The sequence below is a fragment of the Papaver somniferum genome, unplaced genomic scaffold (genome assembly GCF_003573695.1).
Source record: "Papaver somniferum cultivar HN1 unplaced genomic scaffold, ASM357369v1 unplaced-scaffold_10, whole genome shotgun sequence".
In the NCBI taxonomy this organism is placed as follows: Eukaryota; Viridiplantae; Streptophyta; class Magnoliopsida; order Ranunculales; family Papaveraceae; genus Papaver; species Papaver somniferum.
In genome coordinates this window covers 13898295-13917657 of record NW_020618825.1, presented here as the reverse complement: position 1 = coordinate 13917657, position 19363 = coordinate 13898295, and positions in this window count along the sequence as shown.

Here is a 19363-nt window from a genome sequence, read left to right as displayed (position 1 = left end):
GCAAAGACAAAGAGGAAGAATACTACTTTCACTAAGAAGACCCGATGCTCCTTTAATCTTCAGTTTAAAATGAACGCGGCAACTCTTGTTTCACTAAGAAGACCCGATGAACTAAGAGAATACAAAAAATAAGCTGTGGCTGTACACCTAACTCTTGTTTCATCCATCACCTCACCCGCCTTTTCCTTTTTGAGCGTTCCTTTAAACTTTTTCCTCAAATTCTTCAACAAAAGCTTTTTGATGATACGTGGTTTATGTGGTTCATCAGGGTTATAACCACCAGCCATTTGAAACTCCATCTCGGTTTCATATTTCTCCCACCCCAGTGTTTCTTGAACAAGGATGTAAAGGTCACTCCAAGACATGTTGTTGTCGAAACCTTCTGCCACAGATTGTCCTTCAACTTCAAGGTCAAGAATTCGCTTCACATCGTCCGGTGTTATTGTCACCTCTCCAAATGGAAGATGAAACGTACCGGTTTCAAGTCAAAATCGTTAACTGAAAGCAGAGACCACAACACTATCATACTTCGATTGGGAATGAAGAATTCTGGACCCTAATCCTGTACTAACCACTAGATTGCGAACCGCAGCACATTCTTTACTTAATGGCCAATGTTTAGACCTTTGAAGGTTGAGCAATTTTGTGCATCTTGCATGGTCCTAAAAAACAAAAATACAAAAATATAAATATATAAACGAACAAAATGTATCAAAATAAATTATAGATTGGATGTTTTAAGAAAAGTAAGAAAAATCATACCCTTGTCTCACGGACTTTTGCGGCTCAGGAATCTTTATAACCAAATAACATTAAAGATTTATCCGGGGCCTCTCTCCAAGGTCTTCTATTCTTCTTTGGTGGCAACAACAACTCTTTGCCTTTAGGAATATGCATCCTTTTCGGTGCGGGTTCCTTTCTCGGCTTCTTTTCTTTCACTCGAGGTGCAGCTACAACAACCTGTTTTCCCTTGACATTTTCTTCCTATTCCTTGTCTTCGTCATTTTCTTCATCTTCATCATTTGCTTCCTCTTCCTCCTATTCATCATTTGCTTCCTCTTCGTCCTCTTCTTCATCATAGGAATCTTTAGATCCTTCTTCATCTTCATCATAATTAGTTTCTTCTTCTACAATTTCATTTTCGTTTCCTTCACGGTTAGTTTCGACTACGAACTCTTCTTGATCATTATGTTCCACTCCTTCTAACTAAACTCCAGATTCAGCCACATGTTATTCTCTCAACTTAATTTCAAACTTATTCTTCCTCTTCTCATTCTTGTGGATACCTCTATTATCTACCTCTAAATGCTTGTCACCGCGAGGGGTGGGCGTATGACCAATCGGGGTTAAGTTATTTCCTCGCTTATTCTTTACCCTATCAGGATTCCTACACAAGCATTACCATTGATTGATTTACTAAAGGTAGAACAAATAATATAGAAAACAAAAAACAAAAACAAAAAAATTTGGTGAGCATGCATAGTTACGGTTTGTAACTAATGAACATAGATCAACCGTAGCAAACATACGGTTGGTAACTAATGGATCGAGACCAACCGTAGCTAACCTACGGTTGGTATTTGATCTTATTTTTACAACCGTAAGTTTCTTTTGGCAAATTACTAAGTTACGGGATGTTCTATGGTTGGTAAGGTTATTTGAGTTACAAGTCGTAACTCAAATATGGTTGATAACAGTGATGCAGTTACAAACTGTAAAAAAAAATGAAAGTTACAGGACAAATTACGGTTCGTAACTGAAGTAACGAGACCAACCGTAAGTTATTTACGGTTGCAAAAAAAAAAAAAAACGTAATTGTATATTTTTTCTCAAAATCAAAGAACTTACGGTTCGTATTTCAATTACAACGAACCGTAGCATCAACCAAATAAATAGTTACGGTTCCAACTGTAGTTATTACCAACCGTAACTCACATGCAACAAAGAAATTTCAGTTTCAATTTCGATCCAAAACTCTAATATTTGATACAAAACTAACTTAAATCAAACACAATAGACTAAACCCAAACTGTTTTTTTCGAAACATACCTCAAATAAGTCATTGTGCTTGATTTTGACGGTTGAGGAGTTTCAAATTGATGTTCTTGACCTAATGGAGGATTTGGTTCATTAGAACGGCTACAATCTTCGTCAACCTTCTTCTTCGACATCTCTAATATAGTTTCAATCAACGATTATCAATTTTTCAAATTACCCATTAATCGAGGACGATGAAAATTTCAATTTTAATGGAGGAGGAGAAAGGGAAGAAAAGAGAAATTGTTTTGAAACTGTTTTGATTTTTCATATTCAACTGGGTTATAAATGGGAAAGGACAATTCAGTCTTTTCAACCAAAAAAGCAAGAACAAATTAGTCCATTTAAAGTGAAAAGGGTAATCTAATCAATTTACACTCCTTAACCAATAAGAGGGACATTGCTATCACACTTGCGCCCCTCTAATGGAACATTCCACCCCTATAACAGGATTATTATTTTTGGAGGTGAGGAATGATGTGGCTCTCGCACGTGTTTTTAGTTTAGCCCACCTGCCATCCCTTTTTTTTTCCGAAGTGTTTACCATGGGGTTTTTATATAATTTGATTTTGAATGCGCGCCCATGTCATTGGAGTGCAATGATAAAGTTATTAGGTGATAGACATCTTTGACTTCGTCAACATAAGAAAAAAGTTTCCAATCAAAAATAAATAAAATAAAATAACTTAAAATCATGCACTAAAAATATGTGGACCTTGACCAATGGTTGACAAAATTTGTGCCCAACAGAATTACTGAATATTTCTCATGATAGCGGGCTAAATTTTTACCCAAAAAAAAATGTAGAGAATGAGCCTTGAAATCCAGTCAAACTAAATATTTCTCATGCTTAGCGGGCTAGGTTGCCTTGGAACTTAGCCATATCATCCTCAACCAGGTTCACCCACACTTCTATTCCTTCACCACAGATGGTATCATTCATAACAAAATTATTCTTGTGTGGAAACAAAGTTGCATCTGTAGTAACCCAAATTGGTTTCCCCCAACCAAAATCAATCTCATAGAATCCCAAGTTGCACCAACTAGTCATCCACAAAACTTTCACATCATCTTGAATATATTATCACCACGAGTGCGATGAAGTATGCAACTTGAATCACCCTTTATTTTACTTATTCCTTCCCTAAGTTGACATATAAATTCGTGGAACTCATGAAGTACTAGCTGCTGCAGCGGCTTAGTCTTACTAGTACTACTACTAGTCTTCTTTTGAGGCGTTGTTTTGGTTGATGGTGTTGGGTGCAATAATCAAAAACAAAGAAAAATCCAATAAGCAAAAGTTATTGATACTTAGCTCCTTTATAATGGAAGTGATTGCTTTGATGAAACGAACAAGCTCCCCGTATCTCCGCAACAGCAACAAGGTAAAACTTTGGAAAATAGAGTGAGTCACGTGTTCAACACGCTGTCCTTAAGACATTAGCGCCCGGATACACTCAAGAGTGATGCTATAGCCCTCACATGACGGATATCTTCAGGATAAAACACCCTAATACACCTACTACTAGCATATGTAGTAGATGCTCAATTTGAGCTTGGCAACTCCGAAAGGGGTCCCTCTAAAATATAGAGCAACTCCGAAAGGGGTCCCTCTAAAATATAGAGCAACCCCTTTCCCATGATTTTACAGAAGTAGTGAATTTCTTTATATAACGGAATAAAACAATTTAAGAAGAGGAATTCCCCGATATGGGACTAAAAAGCTTATATAGTCTCTTAAAACAACTAAAAAGTGGAAACTCCACAATGTGGGACTAACAAGTTTTTCATTCACAAACAAAACAATAAATTAATTTTATTTAATTAAACACATTAAAATAATAATTAATAAATATTGTTCCAACAGATGGTATCACGGCTTCTGTTGACGTTACTAGATTTCCAAATGATACATCTTGCAATGGTGGTTCAATTCTCTTTCTAAGGTTCACGGAATGGTTTTTTTTTTTGGGGGTAAGATGGATGTATTAAACACAACTAAGCGAGCCTTACATACCTGGGGAAGGCTCTCCCCGTTACATCACTGTCCAACACATCTAGCAAAAAAACAGGAGGAGTGTTGTCCCATTCCTTGACGGCATGGTTTACCACTGATAATGAGCCAGCCTTCTCGGATTTCATGACCGACTTCCATATCAGAGCAGAAACTATCTCCACTCTTGTTGGCCTACGGAACTCATCGTCCATTAATGCTAATAATTTTTTACGTGCGGAGTTTACCATTACCGAGTCGAACGCAAATCTCTTACTGACGATCTTATTGTCTGATTTGCTTTCCCCGGAGGGGTGCAAATCAGGTAATGTAGGCGGTAACCCTGAGAGTGATAAACTCCTGGTTATCATTGTTTAGAAGGCGGGAAAAGAGCCGCTGATTCAAAAGTAGGATGCAACTTTTGGTTAGTGTTGCAGCTGGTAGCCATGGTGATTCCACCTCTAGCCTAGTGAAATGTATTTGGCTAATCCAGTTAGCTTTCTGTATAACTGTATGCGTGTGAGTCTCATGTGTTGTTAGTATGTGAGTCGCACGTGCATCTCTCTTTTCTGTTTGGTTTATATACTCTCTCTCAGGTTGGTCTGCTGTGAACAAATATAACTTTATTTTCTTTGTATTCTCAACAATTACTTTGAGATCTATTTTCTGTCTTACATTAAAATGTTCAATATCGAGTTTATCAGATTCAGTTGATTAAAATCTGTTATTACATTCAAGTTTTATCTTAGGTTTACTATGGTATCATTCGAGCAGGGAGCCTTACGACGATGATTTTTTATCCTAATTTTATCTCTGGTTTGATTTTCTTCTTACTTGCTTGATTTCTCACTCGAATTGATTTACCTTCTGATTGTTTACTTCATCTCTGGTAACAATTTCTAAACTGAATCTCATTTCTCTTCTTTTCATATTTGTTAGATTTATCTCTTTGTTTCTTATCCTTGCCTTCTATTATGGATCTCAACCAAAAATCACTAATTACTTCCACCCCTTTAAATCAAATCGCTAGTGTTATTCTTGTTAAACTTCGAGATGATGATTTCTTAATTTGGAAATCGGCTTTTCTTCCGTTATTGAAATGTTTTAATGCTCTTTCTTTCATTGATGGTACTGGTTTTTGCCCTCCTCAATTTCTTACTCGTGTTAATGAACGCAAGCAAGTTGTTAATCCTGCTTATTTACGGTGGAATGAAGAAGATCAAACTATAATTCTTTGGATCAGTTATACTATCTTGGATACCGTTTTTGGTCATCTTACTGGTGCTTCTACTGCGTTTGATCTTTGGAAACAAATTGGAGATAAGTTTTCACATACTTCATCTACATATGTGATTCAACTTCGGACTAAGCTTCAGACTCTTCGTCAAGGGAATCTCACTGTCTCTCAGTTTCTATCAAAATTGAAGAAAATCACTGATGTTATGGGTGCTGCGGGTTGTGTTATATCAGACTCAGAAATTGTGGTAACTATTTTAAATGGCCTTCATGCTGATTATTATGCTTTTGTTACTTCTATTCGTGTTCGTTATCCACCTGTGACTAGTAGGGAAATTCATAATCTCTTACTTAGTGAAGAAATAGTAGTTACTGACTGATTGATTGCTTTAAAACTATCTCCTGAGAAAGCTTTTGCTGCTAGCTCTGATTTTCAATATGCACCTTATGGTTATTATTCTTCACCTAGAGCCTTTTCACCATCTAATTCTAGAGGAAATCGTAGTGGAGGTCGTGGATAGATACCAAGACCACATAACTCTTTTACTTCGCAGTATGCATCATCCTCCTACTATCCTTCAAGACCATCTTCATACCAAGGTTGGTCACCCATGCCCACTGCTCAAAGACCACCCACATTTGCTCAACGACCACCCACATTTGCTCAATCTTCTCCTTTCTCAGACGAAGAACCATGTCAGCTTTTCCACAAACAAGGGCATTTAGCACTAACTTGTCCTCAATCATGCTTATCAAGTCAGGCCACTCCCTTCTAATATCTCAACCATGCTTGATAACGCGAATGTTTTGGGAGAAAATCCCTGGTTTGTTGATTCTGGTGCGAATAATCACATCACAGCTGATGCAGATTCTTTAACTATCCAGTCTCCTTTTATTGGTTCAGAGGTGATTGCTACTGCAAATGAAGAAGGTATGAAGATTTATCACCATGGCTCTAGTACAAATTTTTTAAATAATCATGCTTGTGTGCTAAGTAATGTATTTCTAGACCCTAAATCTATTTAAAACTTATTCTCTACCTACAAATTTACCTCTGATAATAACTGCTCTCTGAATTTTACCTGTGATGGTTTTACTATTCAGGATCTCTCCACTGGGAGGATTCTGTACAAGGGTCTTCAGAGTAATGGTATTTATCCAATCCATTTAAACAACAACCTTTCATCACCTACCACCTCCCCATCAGCATTCGCTGCTTCTGAAGTTTGGCACCGGAGGCTTGGGCATCCCTCCTTTCAGTCACTTCAAAGGATTAATAAAAGTTTTGCTCTTACTGATTTTAAAAATAAACCACTTTTTTGTAATGAGTGTCAATTAGGCTGTAGTCCTAAGCAACCTTTTCATCTATCTTCTGCTATTACCTCTACTCCTTTATCCTTACTTCATATGGATATTTGGGGACCTTGTAATGTCACTTCTGTTGATGGGTCTTTATATTATGCTGCAATAATTAATGACTACTCTAAATATTGCTGGTTATTTCCATTAGTACTTAAATATGATTTCAAGCATACTTTTATATCTTTTGTAAATCAAGTAGAAACTTTTCTTCAATTCCTTGTTAAAATCATTAGGACAGATGGAGGAGGTCAATTTTTCAATAATTATCTAAAAGATTTTTTAACCAATAAGGGTATTTTTCATGAATACACTTGCCCTCACACTCCTGAGCAGAATGGAGTGGCTGAGTCCAAACATCAACATATCCTTAATCTCAGTAGAACTCTGCTACTTCAATATGGTCTTCCTCACTCCTACTGGGTATATGCCTTTAATACTGCCAATTTTATGATAAATAGACTTCCTATCAAATCCATTTCTTTTCATACCCCTCTTGAAGTTTTATTCAATGTTAAACCTGACTATAACTTCTTAAAGTGTTTTGGATGTGCATGTTTTCCTTGGATGAGACCATATACAAGCTCTAAATTTCAACCTAGAAGTAAGTATTGTGTGTTTTTGGGTTATAGTTCCTTTCAAAAAGGTTATCAATGCTTGGATCCTTCCACTGGTAGGATCTATATTTCTCGACATGTTTTTTTCGATGAATCCTCATTTTCTTTTAAGGATTTAGCTCTAACAAATTCTAGTATTGTTCTTACTGATCAGTTTCTTTCTCTTAAAGACACTGAACCTGATTCTTACTCTTCAGTGCAAACTTCTATACTAGATACTTCTACCTGCCCTATGTATCTTATCCATTCTACTTAAGAGTCCACCTCTTCAGTTTCTAGTGATTCTATACCTTTACCTATCATCAATACTGATGCACACAACATGGTTACTAGAGCTAAAAATGGAATTTTTAAACCCAAAACATATTATGCTTCTCAGCATGTTTTCCTAAGTGCTTTTCTCAACAATGTTGCAGATCCAACACCGACTTGGTTTAGTGAAACAAATAAGAAGCCAGTCTGGAGAGTTTCTATGGAAGATGAAATAAATGCTCACATCTTAGCTGGCACCTGATCTCTGGTGGCACATCATCCTAGTCAGTACATTGTGGGTTGTAAGTGGGTTTTCAGAGTCTAGCATAAAGCTGATGGTTCGACTGAGAAACATAAATCTAGTTTGTTGCTAAGGGTTTTCATCAGCAACAAGGCGTTGATTTTTCTGAAACCTTCAGCCCGGTTGTTAAACCCAAAACGATTCGCCTAATTCTAGCACTTGCGGTCAGTTTGAATGGTCCATTACTGAGCTTGATATCAGCAACACATTTCTTCATGGGAACTTAAAGGAAGAGGTTTATATGCAACAACCAGCTGGTTTCGTCAATCCTGACCATCCTACCTATGTTTTTAAATTGCAAAAATCAATATATGGGCTAAAACAGGCGCCTCGAGCCTGGTATGAAAGACTAAATTTCACAAATCAATATATGTTTAGTATACGTTGATGATATTCTCCTCACATGCAACGGTTCAGTGTTCATCAAATCCATCATATCTCAGTTAAGTTCATCTTTTCCAGTTAAAGACCTTGGTCCATTACATTTTTTTCTTGGTCTAGAAGTCAAAAGAGACAAGTCTAGGTTATTCCTTTCTCAATACAAATATGCTTTAGACTTACTCAAGAGAACTAATATGGGGAGTGCAAAGCCTTTTCAATCTCCTGCTTGTCCTTCTACGAAACTTGTTCCTGGTGATGGTGATTTTCTTGAGAACCCTGCTTGTCCTTCAATTGTTGGTGGGATGCAATATTTTACTTGGACTCGTCCCGAAATTAGTTTTGCTGTAAACCAGGTAAGTCAACATATGCAGAGACCCACCACTGCTCATATGACTGCTGTTAAACGTATTTTTCACTATGTTAAGGGTACATTGGATCATGGCATCTTGTTTACTAAGTGGATAGTTTCTCTACAAGGTTTCAGTGATGTTGATTGGGAAGGAAACCTAACTGACAGGAGGTCCACTAGTGGATTTTTTCTGTTCATTGGTCCCAATCCTATTATTTGGTCTTCTCGCAAACAATCTACTGTTGCCAGGTCCAGCACAAAGGCAGAATACAGTTGCTTGGCTCAAACTGCTGCTGAATTGGTATGGGTTTGTCAACTGCTCAGAGATCTTCATATTTTCTTGCCTTTTGTCCCTTCCATTGGTTATGATAACATCTCTTTTCTATCTTTGGATAGTAATCCAGTCATGCACAGTAAAAGGAAACATGTTCCAATTGATTTTCACTTCATCATGGAGATGGTCCAATCTGATCATCTTAGAGTGTTTTATATTTCAACATTGTATCAAGTAGGTGATGTCTTTACTAAAGCTTTACATAGTCCTCGGTTCAATCAGCTGCGTCACAAGCTCAGATTCCTTACTCCTCGTGATGTTGAGGGGGTAGTGAAATGTATTTGGTTAATCCAGTTAGCTTTATGTATAACTGTATGCGTGTGAGTCTCATGTGTTGTTAGTATGTGAGTCGCACGTGCATCTCTCTTTTCTGTTTGGTTTATATACTCTCTCTCAGGTTGGTCTGCTATGAACAAATATAACTTTATTTTCTTTGTATTCTCAACAATTACTTTGAGATCTATTTTTTCTCTTATATTAAAATATTCTTCAATTCAATATTGAGTTTATCAGATTCAGTTGATTAAAGTCTGTTATTACATTCAAGTTTTATCTTAGAAATTCTCGGGTTTGAGAAATTCGGCAGTTCGTGGACTGAGTTCGCGGAATTGGCTCACATTATTCTTCCGGTTCTCTTGATCAAAAAAGTTCGCAAACTTTGGTTCAAGGAATAGGACTTATACATAAATGTGTTTCCACAACAATTCTTATGTCCACAATTGGTTATGTAATCTAAACTCTCATTTCAATCATTGAAACATTCTTAGAGGACGTTATACAGTTGTTACACAATTTCTCGTCAAAACAATTTTCAAAGTTATTGAAACATATCATGACTTTCGTCACTAGGTAAAGATAAACTTGATCAAAGCGAAAATCTTACCAACACATATTTCGAGATATAGATAGGCGAGGTATACTCGGCCCGAAATACCAAATGTGTATAATCCAAGTCCATATATATATTGCATACGATTTCTTGTCTCAAAGAGTAGGAGATAGAGTAGATAGACTTTTGAGTGACAGATAAGTTCAAGTCTTTACATACCTTTTTGTCGAGAAGTTCCACCGGTTTCTTGAGTAGTTCTTCTACTTGTATGATGAATCGCCATGAAGTCTTTGAGCTCAACTACACTTTCTATCCTAGTCCCAGACTTAGCTAAAATAGACTAGAAATCAAGACTTATAGTTTTGATCACTAACATTGACAAACATGCTTGTGATAGCAATGCATGTGAGTTCGACCGAGCAATGCTCTAACAATCTCCCCCTTTGTCAATTTTAGTGACAAAACTATCAATACATATGGAATACAAAAAATATAAAGAAACTTTAGTAGCTCCTATTCCACATGTTTAATCTTCAACGTTCCTCGAAATCTTCGTCACTTCCAAGTACTCCAATGATCCCTAAGGTTGTAAGTTTAGCATCACCGTTGTTGAAGATCCGTAGATATAACAATGAGAAAGCATCGGCCTCGATCATTGTTATACAGTGTCATAGTATTGTTATGCAGTGTCGTCCAATTGTATCACAACTTCAACAATAATACTATGGTGATATGTATCACTCCCTCTTAGTCAATACTCCATCTCACATGGAAACCACTCCCCCTTACACAATGATCCAATAACCATATGTATTTTTAGTGTGAACTACATATTAATTCTCCCCCTTTTTGTCAATAAAATTGGCAAAGTTACAAGAACGGGATCATAATGAAATTTCCGAAAGAGACATTTCATGACTAAAAGAAAAAAATACATACAAACTAATTTGGATGCAATCATAAAGCCGAAGCTAAATGCATTCATCAAGGAGTTTAAAGATACAAGATAACCCCTCTAAAATTCCACAGCCGCACACTCCTCAAGATATGACCATTAAGCACAAGTTCAAAATAACTCCCCCCCATTTGATGTCATTCCCGAAAGAACAACAACGAGCGACCTTAATTTCAAACGAAAAGAAGGATTTTTATTGGACACCAAAATCTATGAGAATGATTTTCTATATCCAAAAACTCAATCAAATTAATCACAAGTAAACCCATGATTAATTTAATCGGAATACACAATCAAATTAAACACAAGAAGTGATCAATTCAATTGATTGTTCTCAACATAAGAGAACTTATGGATACACGAAAATACTCAACTAGATTAATTATAAGAGAACCCATAATTAATCTAATTGGAATACACAACCAAACTAATTACAAAAGTAATCAATTTAATTGTCATTTGTTTTGCTCGACATAAGAATACTTACGAAGCAATAACTAAATAACCAATCAAGATGATTAATTTAGTTCAATATGCTCGACATAACATATCTCACGCAACAAAAACGAAGCTAAGAAAATCAACTTGGTTGTATAATTCTCAACATAAGATACATTACGGAGCCTCACAGTAATACATAAAATATGGATCAGGGATGATCAATGCTGCGGAATACACAAGGATTCATTCTATCTTCAATCACTATTTGCATAACGAAAATAATAGACATAATCCTTGAAAACAAAAGATTTTAACCTATCTTCCATCAAATAATTGACAATATAGGCTTAACTTTTGTATTTTACAAAAGTCCATTCATTCTTTTACCAGTACGTGAATACCGAACACGAACGACTTTACTTTTGACAAAGTATGGGACAAATATAGTTCATGGACGTAAACACCAATCCCATAAAAAATTTCAATATATCAAATCATAAAGATTAATATTGCAAGACATCATCCTCCAAATATTTTTAGAATTTAAACCATTAAACCTAAAAAAGAACAAGAAGATGAAAATAATAGCTATGTGTAGTCACAATCATTGCTATTCAAATCATTAGTTATTCTTCTAACTAAACCAAAAAGAAGATATACTAGGCAACATAAATAAAAAAAGCTAAAGAAAAACAGACTCCAGTGTTATCCTGAACACGAACTAAGATCATATGGACGGTTCAGAATCCTAACGAGACAAAGGGTCTTTGAACTTGTGATCAACAACATTCATTGCAACATCAGAGAGGTGATTCTCTTTGCGAAGATCATTGATGTAAGACTTTATGAGACCAAGGTCAACATTAACCTTTTTCAACTCAGTTTTCAATGCATCAAGATTTTTTAGAGTCACAATGAGCTCTTGTTTTGCTTCCCCAAAGTACTTAAGAAAGTCATGAACAACTTCAGCAGAAATCATATCATCCTTTTCATCATCCTCATGAACATAGGCAAAATAACATGAATCATTAGGATGATATTCATCTGAAAGGGTTCTTTTCTTCTTGGACTCAACAACACCTTTGTCAAGGAATCCTCTTGCAAAACCACCATAGCAAGATGAAGAATAAGACATTCTTGACAACCCAGAAATCAAGAGTATTCGTACGTGACTTTTACAACTCAATAGGTAAGTATAAAAGGTTTTCTTAGGGAATGGATTCTAGGGTCTTCTTAAAAAGTTGAATCGTCCCAGAACACGGGTATCCGTTCGAGTACAACATGATCCCCAAAAAAATAAAGCTCAAAAGGGACTTTTTGCAACAAAAGACTCGAAAAATTCCATCCTCAGGAAAGCAATTTTGAGCATAGTTGTAGCAAGAAACAAGACTCAAATGGAACTTCCTAAAGAAAATAGAAGCAAATTTAGACACAACAATACCTTAAGCACAACAAATAGTTTAGTTATGGACGATAAGAAGATAGCTCAACTCAACAGACGCAGATGCCAAAAGTATACCTGATTATTAACACATCTTACTCAACAGGGTTTTTATGAGTAAGCTATTCAAACCTTGTGATTAATTAGCACAATTATGAGCCACACGCTCATCAAGAGATTTGTGTTTAAGGTCAAGTCTCTTTTTCCTCCTGAATCTAGAGAGGGACTTCTTTTTATGTGAGAAATTGTCATAAAACTTACTGTCATCAAAATACGAGACATAGTTTGAGTTTTTACCAGAAGAATTTTGGTTTGAGGAGGAAGACTACCTGTTGACGAATTCTTTATACCCTTCAATTATCTTTTTCAGATTATCTCTCATTTCATCAAATTTTCGTCTTTCTTCTGAACTTCTTTTCTAGACAGGAGAAGCGTTATTTCCAGAGACCACGACACGATCTTCCTTTAGACGATATTTATTAAGACGTCTGTTTTGTTCTTGAGTGTTCGAGGAACTCATTGAACTTACTTTCCTGGTAACATACACAGGGTAGGTAGAAAAACCAATTGGTTTAGTCATACGAATGTCAGTTATACTTTTAAGAATTAAATCTAAGGTGTATTGAAGTTGAACCAAGGAGTTTTTCTTCAACCTAGAGGTCCCCTTTCATTTAACAGAACTCTTTGTCTCACAGACAAGACATACTTTCTGATCATCAGAATGATTATCTAGTACAGTCTTAATATCATCGTTAGAAGATTTCTTCCCTTCATTTGATGTGCAACATCGTTGAGTGTTGGTGACTTTAGGCACATCCGTTTTACTAGAAGGGTCTTCCGTTTCTACTTCTGAGCATGAACCATCTTTAGTTGTGTCATAAGTACTTGGCATATTAGATTGCTTTGAGCATCCTTGAAAGAGATCTTACTCAAGAGATGGTCAATTTTCAAGGCATCTCTTCTGAAACTAGCTTCAAGAGATGCACACGAATAATGAACTTCAAAATTGCCTTTGGGTTTGCAATCTCTTATTGCACCAAGTAGAACATTGAAAAGGTGTTTCAATCAATTGAATCTATCAGCTTGGATTCTAACAAGATTTAGAATCAATTCACTCTGTTCAGATGAATCCCTTTCATTAATGGAGAGGCTCACATTTGAAGGGTAATCGGAAGTACACATGTCAATGTTAGTCTGTTTCGTCAGTACAAAAGGTTTATCTATATTCGAGATTATAGAAACCTTCTCTTTAGTAGAGTTAGACGAGATAAAAGTTTTATATCTGGTAAAGCGTTTATCATAGATAGTACTCTTGTCCATAGAGTCAGATCGCTACAAACACATACTTGTAAGGTCTTAAACGTGTTTGCCTTCTCTCATACCAATTTAAAAAGCGGGGGTCTAACAACACCACCCAATATTTCGCTTAGCAATATGTATGGACAAACTCGAATATACTTTTAAGAGAATAAACAAGACTCAATCAATTAAAAATATATCAACGAGTTAATATCTCTCTTCTTTATTTGATTTATTCAAGCAAGAACTGGGAGTCCTAATCAAATACAAGGAATAACTTGGATGGTACCTGATGTGTTTTCAAAGTTGTTGTAGTAGTATGATTCGTTCAAGACTTGTGAAAGCGGATTTTAGGATTTTTTTTAATAAATAAAAATAGCGAAATAATTTAAAAAGATGTTGTGAATAATATGGAGAGAATAGAGCTAGGATTCCACCATTGGTTGATATTAGTGATTTAATAAAACAATAATTATGCAACTCAACATTCAAATTGATTCTAATAGTATTGCCTAGACATGTAGATTTCCAAAAGAATAGATGTTAATCCAAGCATAGAATATCAAAACCCTGAAGCAAGCATATTCTATCAAGAGAAAATACACCTAACTAATCAAAATCATATAAACAGTTTTTAGTTCAATGCAAAAATCATAATAGAGTTGTTGTAATTAATTAATAGAAATATATCACTTTTACCGAAACAAAAGAGTTGTTGTACCGAAATATATCATAATAGAGTTGTTGTAATCATAATAGAGTTGTTGTAACGGCTTCCTCCATATCCCCAAGGATTGGGTTTATCTCCTCATTATTACAAAGAAAACTAAACAGAAGAAATAAAAGAAAATTGTGAAACTGGCTACCGGCTCACCGGCTCTCCCTTGATTGTGCTCTCTTGCTCTCTATTTATACACACAAACCCATTAATCAAATATATTCTTCCATAACTCCAAAATCTTCTTCAAGAATTTTTCTTCTTCTTTATATTCTCTAAATTTCTTTATTATACCCAAATCTTCTTTAATTCGCAGAATCAAATCCAAGAGAAAATCCTCTAAGATATCTTTCATGTTTAATAGAAGATAACTTCCTTTTTTTCAAAACTCCGGTAATTAATACTCATGGATTTCCTGTTTATAAGGAAGAAGATATTCTTGTCTTAAAAATTGTAAATCCTTTACTATTGAAACCCAAATTTCTCGCCAATATTCTGTTTGAAAATGAAGAAGAAGGTGGTGCCCCTATCCAAAGTGCAGGTTCCTTTATTAATTTTCTCAGAGAGATGGAAGCATCACTATTCGAGCAACTTTTTCCACACAAGTGTATTTCTCCAAAAACACCTACACAAACATAAAAACACCATAATAAGTACAAAATCAAGCACTAACAATAGAGACACTGAGGACAATTCAGACACAAAAATGTGTCTATCAATACCAAAGGCCAATATCCAAGGATCAATCAATAACAATCAACAACCAAAGGTTGGATTACTCTAATTGATGATCTAACGCACAACCTGTATTATTTCAATTATAAAGATAAAACAATATAATGCGGAAATTGAAATAACACAGACACCAGAAATTTTATTAACGAAGAAACCGCAAATGCAGAAAAACCCCGGGACCTAGTCCAGATTGAACACACACTGTATTAAGCCGCTACAAACACTAGCCTACTCCAATCTAACTTCGGACTGGACTTTAGTTGAACCCCAATCAATCTCCCACTGATCCAAGGTACAATTATGCTCATATGCCTCTGATCCCAGCAGGATACTGCGCACTTGATTCCCTTAGATGATCTCACCCACAACTAAGGGTTGCTACGACCAAAAATCGCAGGCTTTGACAATAAACAAATCTGTCTCCCACAGACAAGTCTATAAAAGGATCAATCTGTATCCCACAGATAAACCCTAAAGGTTTTGTTCCATTTTTTGATTATATTCCCGAAGAACAGCCTAGAGTTATCAATCACCTCACAACAATCTTAATCGTATGGTAGCGAAACAAGATGCTGCGGAATCACAAATAATGAGACGAAGATGTTTGTGATTAATTTTTATATCTTTCCTATCGGAGATATCAATCTCCATCCAATCAATCTGATTGTACTCGTACGATAGAAGATGCAAGATCAGATCACACAACTACGATAAAAGTAGTATCGGTCTGGCTTCACAATCCCAATGAAGTCTTTAAGCCGTTAACCTGGTTTTAAAAGAAGAAAACCAAAGGTTAAAGGATAATAGACTTTACCACGCAAACTAGTGTCACACGTAAAGTGTGGGGATTAGTTTTGCACAATACTAGATGTCTCCTTTATATAGTCTTTCAAATCAGGGTTTGCAATCAATGGTAGCTTAGTAACAAAGCACTCAATATTTACCGTTAGATGAAAACCTGATTTAGATTCAAGCTAATATTTATCAATCGTTAGATCGAAAACTTAGCTTGTTATACACACTTGACAATGCACGCTTGTAGGTTTGTTAACCGTACCCAAACGTATGCACTTGTTGGTTCAACAATAATTAACCAAAAGGTTAGCCATATGAGCATTTCATATCAACCATGTTCTTCTTCACTATAACTAGTTCAAATGACTTCAAATGAACTAGTTAGAGAGTTGTTCAATTGCAAGGAAATCTCATGTACTACACAATACACAATTGAAGCAAAGATGATTTGATTGACTTGAATCGGTTCATGAACTTTTATAGCCACGGTTTGAAAACTGCATTCCTTAGTCTTTTTAAGTTTAAGTTCAGAAATCATCTTCAGATATATAACCTTCTCAAGTTAGCATACTAGGTTCGCGGACTTAAGTTACCGGGCAGAGTTTACAAACTCCAGCAGAAATTCTCGGGTATGAGAATTTCGCCGGTTCGCGGACTGAGTTCACGGACTCACCTTCACGCAAGTAGTTTGTCAACTCCAGCAGAAATTCTCGGGTTTGATAACTTCGGCAGTTTGCAGATTGAGTTCCCGGACTTGGCTCACGCCATTCTTCCGGTTCTCTTGATCAAAAAAGTACGCAAACTTTGGTTCAAGGAAAAGCACTTATACATAAATATGTTTCCACAACAATTCTTATGTCCACCATTGATTATGTAATTTAAACTCTCATTTCAATCATTGAAACATTCTTAGAGGATGTTATAAAGTTGTTACACCATTTCTCTTCAAAGCAATTTTCAAAGTGATTGAAACATATCATGACTTTCCTCACTAGGAAAAGATAAACTTGATCGAAGCGAAAATCTTACCAACACATATTTTGAGATATAGATATGCGAGGTATACTCGGCTCAAAATACTAAATGTGTATAATCCAAGTCTATATATATAGCATACAACTTTTTGTCTCAAAGAGTAGGAGATAGAATAGATAGACTTTTGAGTGACAGATAAGTTCAAGTATTCACATACCTTTTTGTTGAGAAGTTCTATCGGTTCCTTGAGTTGTTCTTCTACTTGTATGATGAGTCTCCATGAAGTCCTTGAGCTCAAATACACTTTCTATTCTAGTCCGATACTTAGATATAATAGACTAGAAATGAAGACTTATAGTTTTGATCACTAACATTGACAAACATGCTTGATATAGCAACGCATGCGAGTTCGACCGAGCAATGCTCTAACAGAAAGTATCAATTTGGATTATAAGTGTTGGTATACAAATGATCCTTCAGAGATATTATCGTTACTTATTTAAACTTATCATACTATCACGATTACAAAAACTATCAACAGGTATACATGTTACAGAAATCATTACAGGTGTATCAGTGACTGAAAATGAATCACTGACAGCTTACACTGCGACAACGTTCCTGATTTGGTGTAGTGTTTAACCGTGTTGTAGGACTCTGGTATAAGTGCCGCAGAAGTGCACCCTGTCCTTGAGTAGTCATTGATTTTCTTCCCGTCCTTGACCAGTCAACAACACCCTAAGAACTCTATTGACAAAAATTGTTACCAAGAGCCGTCGTATAGGAAAAATAAATCTTAAAGCATTTTCGAAAGTCAAAAATATCCCTTTTATAATTTTTGATAAGATTAATAAATGTTGGAATTTCACCATTTTTTAACCTCCCTAGTTTGAGGCTTATTACTAAAAGATAAAAACGGGTAGTTAGGAAGTAAATTGAGAACCCCTTAGCCAAATAGTTTACTTGACGTCTAATATTCCCATGATTAATTAGTGTTAATTCAGTTGATTAAGAGATATTTGGTTTTGTTAAGCTAGAAATCAACCAATCTTAATTCATCGTCAAAGCATGAAAAAAAATTGATTTTTTTTGAAAAAAAGTAACCCAAAAGTGGTGGATGTTCATGCACTCCTAGACCAATTCTTGGTTGATATTTTAATTATCCTACCTATAACCAGTACATTACTTACTGCATATCCCGATTGTAAGAATTGGTAAGCACGATACACACACATAGACTGATTTCTAAAAATACACTAAAAAAATCGGTCCATAAAAGTTCTCATAAAAAACCGATTTTAAGTTAAAATTTATGTAGAAAATTTGCGCATTTTTCTACTATGAATCGGTTTATGTGGGAGTTTACATGAACCGGTTATGGGCTTAGCAGTTAAGATATAAAAAGTTATATAATCGATTTATGTAAACACTCAGATAATCCGATTCTAGCAAAAAAAAAAAAATTATAAAACCGGGCATCTCTTTTCATACCGGAATTGGGCGATGTGGACATGAACATCGACCAATTATCGTAGGAATCGGTCAATATGGACATGGACGTTGACCAATTATGGTTAAACACAGAAACCCAAGATTATTTGTAATTTTCAATTTTGAAAGGATAAATCAATTTTTTTTTTGAAATAGAAGTTTATATTAAAAAGAAAAAGAGGACCAAGGAAAAATCCTAGGTTTAAAGAATTACATACACATTAGAGTTTCCCGATTACTCCAAATTAGACTAGGATCAACATACTTGAATGTATCTTTATCGCAAGACCATAAAAATACCAACTTCTTAACCAAGTCAATACTTTCTTGCACACATTAATGACGACCTCCAAATACCCTGCCATTCCTTTCCTTCCACAAAACCCAACAAATCGCATAGTACAAAATTTTCCAGACAAGTCTTCCCTTGCCACACAAAACATTGGTTTCCTAAGCTTCAAATAAATGAAGCAACGTGCTTGGTAAAGGCCATGCAATTATAAAAGCTGTAATGAAGTACTTCCAAATCTCAAATGAATACGTGCAATGAAGAAACATATGGTTCACGGATTCGTTAACATCATTGCATAAGACGCATTGTTCACTTTCAATGTCAACACCACGGTGGCGCAACATTATCTCTAGTTGGGAGAGAATCATGAAAAGTAACCCACAAAATAAAACTTACCTTGTTGGGGATATGAGATTTCCATAGAAAAGAATTGAAGCCGCATTCATCCAAATCACATAAGAGTTTCTCATAACAATTTGAAGTGCTGACATTTTCCATAATCTCCATTTTATCATCCTCTTCCACTAAAACCG